This window comes from Triticum aestivum, chromosome 6A (assembly GCF_018294505.1).
Source record: "Triticum aestivum cultivar Chinese Spring chromosome 6A, IWGSC CS RefSeq v2.1, whole genome shotgun sequence".
NCBI classification, from domain to species: Eukaryota; Viridiplantae; Streptophyta; class Magnoliopsida; order Poales; family Poaceae; genus Triticum; species Triticum aestivum.
This window is the reverse complement of record NC_057809.1, coordinates 149,965,905-149,974,648: the sequence shown is the minus strand read 5'-3', so window position 1 is coordinate 149,974,648 and position 8,744 is coordinate 149,965,905.

Sequence of the window (8,744 nt, the reverse complement as noted above, 5' to 3'; positions counted from 1 at the left end):
CCCAATATGTAAGCAGCTTCACCGAGGTCTTTCATTGAAAAACTCTTATTCAAGTATCCCTTTATGCTATCCAGAAATTCTATATCATTTCCAATCAGTAATATGTCATCCACATATAATATCAGAAATGCTACAGAGCTCCCACTCACTTTCTTGTAAATACAGGCTTCTCCAAAAGTCTGTATAAATCCAAATGCTTTGATCACACTATCAAAGCGTTTATTCCAACTCCGAGAGGCTTGCACCAGTCCATAAATGGATCGCTGGAGCTTGCACACTTTGTTAGCTCCCTTTGGATCGACAAAACCTTCCGGTTGCATCATATACAACTCTTCTTCTAGAAATCCATTCAAGAATGCAGTTTTGACATCCATCTGCCATATTTCATAATCATAAAATGCGGCAATTGCTAACATGATTCAGACAGACTTAAGCATCGCTACGGGTGAGAAGGTCTCATCGTAGTCAATCCCTTGAACTTGTCGAAAACCTTTCGTAACAAGTCGAGCTTTATAGACAGTAACATTACCGTCAGCATCAGTCTTCTTCTTGAAGATCCATTTATTCTCAATTGCTTGCCAATCAACGGGCAAGTCAACCAAAGTCCACACTTTGTTCTCATACATGGGTCCCATCTCTGATTTCATAGCCTCAAGCCATTTTGCGAAATCTGGGCTCACCATTGCTTCTTCATAGTTCGTAGGTTCATCATGATCTAGTAGCATGACTTCCAGAACATGGTTACCGTACCACTCTGGTGCAGATCTTACTCTGGTTGACCTACGAGGTTCAGTAACAGCTTGATCTAAAGTTTCATGATCATCATCTTTAACTTCCTCACTAATTGGTGTAGGTGTCGCAGAAACCATTTTCTGTGATGAACTACTTTCCAATAAGGGAGTAGGTATAGTTACCTCATCAAGTTCTACTTTCCTCCCACTCACTTCTTTCGAGAGAAACTCCTTCTCTAGAAAAACTCCGAATTTAGCAACAAAAGTCTTGCCTTCGGATCTGTGATAGAAGGTGTACCCAACAGTCTCCTTTGGGTATCCTATGAAGACACATTTCTTCGATTTGGGTTTGAGCTTATCAGGTTGAAGCTTTTTCACATAAGCATCGCAGCTCCAAACTTTTAGAAATGAAAACTTTGGTTTCTTGCCAAACCACAGTTCATAAGGCGTCGTCTCAACGGATTTAATGGTGCCCTATTTAACGTGAATGCGACCGTCTCTAAAGCATAACCCCAAAATGATAGCAGTAAATCTATAAGAGACATCATAGATCGCACCATATCTAGTAAAGTACGATTACGACGTTCAGACACACCATTACGCTGTGGTGTTCCGGGTGGCGTGAGTTGCAAAACTATTCCGCATTGGTTCAAATGTAGACCAAACTCGTAACTCAAATATTCTCCTCCACGATCAGATCATAGAAACTTTATTTTCTTGTTACGATGATTTTCAACTTCATTCTGAAATTCTTTGAACTTTTCAAATGTTTCAGACTTATGCTTCATTAAGTAGATATACCCATATCTGCTTAAATAATCTGTGAAGGTGAGAAAATAACGATGTCCGCCACGAGCCTCAACATTCATCGGACCACATACATCTGTATGTATGATTTCTAACAAATCTGTTGCTCTCTCCATAGTTCTGGAGAACGGCGTTTTAGTCATCTTGCCCATGAGGCACGGTTCACAAGTACCAAGTGATTCATAATCAAGTGGTTCCAAAAGTTCATCAGTATGGAGTTTCTTCATGCGCTTCACACTTATATGACCTAAATGGCAGTGCCACAAATAAGTTACACTATCATTATCAACTCTGCATCTTTTGGCTTCAACATTATGAATATGTATGTCATCACTATCGAGATTCAACAAGAATAGACCACTCTTTACGGGTGCATGACCATAAAAGATATTACTCATATAAATAGAACAACCATTATTCTATGATTTAAATGAATAATCATCTCGCATCAAACAAGATCCAGATATAATGTTCATGAAGGAAATATGCCCTAGAGGCAATAATAATGTTATTATTTTATTTCCTTATATCATGATAAATGTTTATTATTCATGCTAAAATTGTATTATCTGGAAACATAATACTTGTGTGAATACATAGACAAACTAAACGTCACTAGTATGCCTCTACTTGACTAGCTCGTTAATCAACGATGGTTATGTTTCCTAACCATAGACATGTGTTGTCATTTGATTAATGGGATCACATTATTAGGAGAATGACGTGATTGACATGATCCATTCCATTAGCTTAGCACCCGATCGTTTAGTATGTTGTTATTGCTTTCTTCATGACTTATACATGTTCCTATGACTATGAGCTTATGCAACTCCCGTTTGCCGGAGGAACACTTTGTGTGCTACCAAACGTCACAACGTAACTGGGTGATTATAAAGGAGCTCTACAGGTGTCTCCAAAGGTAAATGTTGGGTTGGCATATTTCGAGATTAGGATTTGTCACTCCGATTGTCGGAGAGGTATCTCTGGGCCCTCTCGGTAATGCACATAACATAAGACTTGCAAGCATTGCAACTAATGAGTTGGTTGTGAGATGATGTATTACGAAACGAGTAAAGAGACTTGCCGGTAACGAGATTGAACTAGGTATTGAGATACCGACAATCGAATCTCGGGCAAGTAACATACCGATGACGAAGGGAACTACGCATGTTGTTATGCGGTCTGACCGATAAAGATCTTCGTGGAATATGTGGGAGCCAATATGAGCATCCAGGTTCCGCTATTGGTTATTGACCAGAGACATGTCTCGGTCATGTCTACATTGTTCTCGAACCCGTAGTGTCCGCACGCTTAAGGTTTCGATGATAGTTATATTATGAGTTTATGAGTTTTGATGTACCGAAGTTAGTTCGGAGTCCCGGTTGTGATCACGGACATAACGAGGAGTCTCGAAATGGTCGAGACATAAAGATTGATATATTGGACGACTATATTCGGACACAGGAAGTGTTCCGTGTGATTTCGGAGAAAACCGGAGTACCGGAGGGTTACCGGAACCCCCCGGGAGAAGTAATGGGCCATATGGGCCTTAGTGGAGAGAGAGAAGGGCAGCCAAGGTGGGTCGCACGCCTCCTCCCCCCTTGGTCCGAATTGGACTAGGAGAGGGGGGCGGCACCCCCCTTTCCTTCTCCCTCCCCACTTCCTTTCCCCCTCCTAGTAGGAGTCCTACTCCTACTAGGAGGAGGACTCCTCCTTGGCGCGCCAATAGGGCCGGCCGACCTCCTCCCCTTGCTCCTTTATATACGGGGGCAGGGGGCACCCCTAGACACACAAGTTGATCCTCGTGATCGTTTTCTTAGCCGTGTGCGGTGCCCCCTTCCACCATAATCCTCGATAATATTGTAGCGGTGCTTAGGCGAAGCCCTGCGATGGTAGAACATCAAGATCGTCACCACGCCGTCGTGCTGACGGAACTCTTCCCTGACGCTTTGCTGGATCGGAGTCCGGGGATCGTCATCGAGCTGAACGTGTGCTAAAACTCGGAGGTGCCGTAGTTTCGGTGCTTGATCGGTCGGGCCGTGAAGACGTACGACTACATCAACCGCGTTGTGCTAACGCTTCCGCTATCGGTCTACAAGGGTACGTAGATCACACTCTCCCCTCTCATTGCTATGCATCACCATGATCTTGCGTGTGCGTAGGATTTTTTTTGAAATTACTATGTTCCCCAACAGTGGCATCCGAGCCTAGGTTTTATGTGTTGATGTTATATGCACGAGTAGAACACAAGTGAGTTGTGGGCGATGTAAGTCATACTGCTTACCAGCATGTCATACTTTGGTTCTGCGGTATTGTTGGACGAAGCGGCCCGGACCGACATTACGCGTACGCTTACGCGAGACCGGTTCTCCTGACGTGCTTTGCACAAAGGTGGCTAGCGGGTGTCAGTTTCTCCAACTTTAGTTGAACCGAGTGTGGCTACGCCCGGTCCTTGCGAAGGTTAAAACAACACCAACTTGACAAACTATCATTGTGGTTTTGATGCGTAGGTAAGATTGGTTCTTGCTTAAGCCCGTAGCAGCCACGTTAAACTTGCAACAACATAGTAGAGGACGTCTAAGTTGTTTTTGCAGGGCATGTTGTGATGTGATATGGTCAAGACATGATGCTAAATTTTATTGTATGAGATGATCATGTTTTGTAACCAAGTTATCGGCAACTGGCAGGAGCCATATGGTTGTCGCTTTATTGTATGCAATGCAATTGCGCTGTAATGCTTTACTTTATCACTAAGCGGTAGCGATAGTCGTGGAAGCATAAGATTGGCGAGACGACAACGATGCTACGATGGTGATTAAGGTGTCGCGCCAGTGACGATGGTGATCACGATGGTGCTTCGAAGATGGAGATCACAAGCACAAGATGATGATGGCCATATCATATCACTTATATTGATTGCATGTGATGTTTATCTTTTATGCATCTTATCTTGCTTTGATTGACGGTAGCATTTTAAGATGATCTCTCACTAATTATCAAGAAGTGTTCTCCCTGAGTATGCACCGTTGCGAAAGTTCTTCGTGCTGAGACACCACGTGATGATCGGGTGTGATAGGCTCTGCGTTCAAATACAACGGGTGCAAAACAGTAGCACACGCGGAGTACTCAGGTTATACTTGACGAGCCAAGCATATACAGATATGGCCTCGGAACACGGAGACCGAAAAGTCGAGCGTGAATCATATAGTAGATATGATCAACATAGTGATGTTCACCAATGAAACTACTCCATCTCACATGATGATCGGACATGGTTTAGTTGATTTGGATCACGTAATCACTAAGTGGGAGTTCTTTAGTAATATGATTAATTGAACCTAAATTTATCATGAACTTAGTACCTGATAGTATCTTGCTTGTTTATGTTTGATTGTAGATAGATGGCCCGTGTTGTTGTTCCGTTGAATTTTAATGTGTTCCTTGAGAAAGCAAAGTTGAAAGATGATGGTAGCAATTACACGGACTGGGTTCGTAACTTGAGGATTATCCTCATTGCTGCACAGAAGAATTACATCCTAGAAGCACCGCTGGGTGCCAGGCCTGCTGCTAGAGCAACACCAGATGTTATGAACGTCTGGCAGAGCAAAGCTGATGACTACTCGATAGTTCAGTGTGCCATGCTTTACGTCTTAGAATCGGGACTTCAACGGCGTTTTGAACGTCATGGAGCATACGAGATGTTCCAGGAGTTGAAGTTAATATTTCAAGCAAATGCCCGGATTGAGAGATTTGAAGTCTCCAATAAGTTCTATAGCTGCAAGATGGAGGAGAACAGTTCTGTCAGTGAGCATATACTCAAAATGTCTGGGTATAATAATCACTTGATTCAATTGGGAGTTAATCTTCCAGACGATTGCATCATTGACAAAATTCTCCAATCACTGCCACCAAGCTACAAGAGCTTTGTGATGAACTATAATATGCAAGGGATGAATAAGATTATTCCCGAGCTCTTCGCAATGCTGAAAGCTGCGGAGGTAGAAATCAAGAAGGAGCATCAAGTGTTGATGGTCAACAAGACCACTAGTTTCAAGAAAAAGGGCAAAGGAAAGAAGAAGGGGAACTTCAAAAAGAACAGCAAGCAAGTTGCTACTCAAGAGAAGAAACCCAAACCTGGACCTAAGCCTGAAACTGAGTGCTTCTACTGCAAGCAGACTGGTCACTAGAAGCGGAACTGCCCCAAGTATTTGGCGGATAAGAAGGATGGCAAGGTGAACAAAGGTATATGTGATATACATGTTATTGATGTGTACCTTACTAATGCTCGCAGTAGCACCTGGGTATTTGATAATGGTTCTGTTGCTAACATTTGCAACTCGAAACAGGGACTACGGATTAAGCGAAGATTCGCTAAGGACGAGGTGACGATGCGTGTGGGAAATGGTTCCAAAGTCGATGTGATCACGGTCGGCACGCTACCTCTACATCTACCTTCGGGATTAGTATTAGACCTAAATAATTGTTATTTGGTGCCAGCGTTAAGCATGAACATTATATCTGGATCTTGTTTGATGCGATACGGTTATTCATTTAAATCAGAGAATAATGGTTGTTCTATTTATATGAGTAATATCTTTTATGGTCATTCACCCTTAAAGAGTGGTCTATTCTTATTAAATCTCGATAGTAGTGACACACATATTCATAATGTTAAAGCCAAAAGATGCGGAGTTGATAATGATAGTGCAACTTATTTCTGGCACTGCCGTTTGGGTCATATCAATGTAAAGCGCATGAAGAAACTCCATACTAATGGACTTTTGGAACCACTTGATTATGAATCACTTGGTACTTGCGAACCGTGCCTTATGGGTAAGATTACAAAAACACCGTTCTCCAGTACTATGGAGAGAGCAACAGATTTGTTGGAAATCATACATACAGATGTATGTGGTCCGATGAATGTTGAGGCTCGTGGCGGATATCGTTATTTTCTCACCTTCACAGATGACTTAAGCAAATATGGGTATATCTACTTAATGAAGCATAAGTCTGAAACGTTTGAAAAGTTCAAAGAATTTCAGAGTGAAGTTGAAAATCATCGTAACAAGAAAATAAAATTCCTACGATCTGATCGTGGAGGAGAATATTTGAGTTACGAGTTTGGTGTACATTTGAAACAATGCGGAATACTTTCGCAACTCACGCCACCCGGAACACCACAGCGTAATGGTGTGTCCGAACATCGTAATCGTACTTTACTAGATATGGTGCGATCTATGATGTCTCTTACTGATTTACCGCTATCGTTTTGGGGATATGCTCTAGAGACGGCCGCATTCACGTTAAATAGGGCACCATCAAAATCCGTTGAGACGACGCCTTATGAACTGTGGTTTGGCAAGAAACCAAAGTTATCGTTTCTGAAAGTTTGGGGCTGCGATGCTTATGTGAAAAAGCTTCAACCTGATAAGCTCGAACCCAAATCGGAGAAATGTGTCTTCATAGGATATCCAAAGGAAACTATTGGATACACCTTCTATCACAGATCCGAAGGCATGACTTTTGTTGCTAAATTCGGAAATTTTCTAGAGAAGGAGCTTCTCTCGAAAGAAGTGAGTGGGAGGAAAGTAGAACTTGACGAGGTAACTGTACCTGCTCCCTTATTGAAAAATAGTGCATCACAAAAACCAGTTTCTGTGACACCTACACCAATTAGTGAGGAAGCTAATGATAATGATCATGAAACTTCAGAACAAGATACTACTGAACCTCGTAGATCAACCAGAGTAAGATCCGCACCAGAGTGGTACGGTAGTCCTGTTCTGGAAGTCATGCTACTAGATCATGATGAACCTACGAACTATGAAGAAGCGATGGTGAGCCCAGATTCCGCAAAATGGCTTGAAGCCATGAAATCTGAGATGGGATCCATGTATGAGAACAAAGTATGGACTTTGGTTGACTTGCCCAATGATCGGCAAGCAATTGAGAATAAATGGATCTTCAAGAAGAAGACTGACGCTGACGGTAATATTACTGTCTACAAAGCTCAACTTGTCGCAAAAGGTTTTCGACAAGTTCAAGGGATTGACTACGATGAGACCTTCTCACCCGTAGCGATGCTTAAGTCTGTCTGAATCATGTTAGCAATTGCCACATTTTATAATTATGAAATTTGGCAGATGGATGTCAAAACTGCATTCTTGAATGGATTTCTGGAAGAAGAGTTGTATATGATGCAACCGGAAGGTTTTGTCGATCCAAAGGGAGCTAACAAAGTGTGCAAGCTCCAGCGATCCATTTATGGACTGGTGCAAGCTTCTCGGAGTTGGAATAAACGTTTTGATAGTGTGATCAAAGCATTTGGTTTTGTACATACTTTTGGAGAAGCCTGTATTTACAAGAAAGTGAATGGGAGCTCTGTAGCATTTCTGATATTATATGTAGATGACATATTACTAATCAGAAATGATATAGAATATCTGAATAGCATAAAGGGATACTTTAATAAGAGTTTTTCAATGAAAGACCTCGGTGAAGCTGCTTACATATTGGGCATTAAGATCTATAGAGATAGATCAAGACGCTTAATTGGACTTTCACAAAGCACATACCTTGACAAATTTTTGAAGAAGTTCAAAATGGATCAAGCAAAGAAAGGATTCTTGCCTGTGTTACAAGGTGTAAAATTGAGTAAGACTCAATGCCCGACCAATGCAGAAGATAGAGAGAAAATGAAAGATGTTCCCTATGCTTCAGCCATAGGCTCTATCATGTATGCAATGCTGTGTACCAGACCTAATGTGTGTCTTGCTATAAGTCTAGCAGGGAGGTACCAAAGTAATCCAGGAGTGGATCACTGGACAACGGTCAAGAACATCCTGAAATACCTAAAAAGGACTAAGGATATGTTTCTCATATATGGAGGTGACAAAGAGCTCATCGTAAATGGTTACGTTGATGCAAGCTTTGACACTGATCCGGACGATTCTAAATCGCAAACCGGATACGTGTTTACATTAAACGGTGGAGCTGTCAGTTGGTGCAGTTCTAAACAAAGCGTTGTGGCGGGATCTACATGTGAAGCGGAGTACATAGCTGCTTCGGAAGCAGCAAACGAAGGAGTCTGGATGAAGGAGTTCATATCCGATCTAGGTGTCATACCTAGTGCATCGGGTCCAATGAAAATCTTTTGTGACAATACTGGTGCAATTGCCTTGGCAAAGGAATCCAGATTTCACA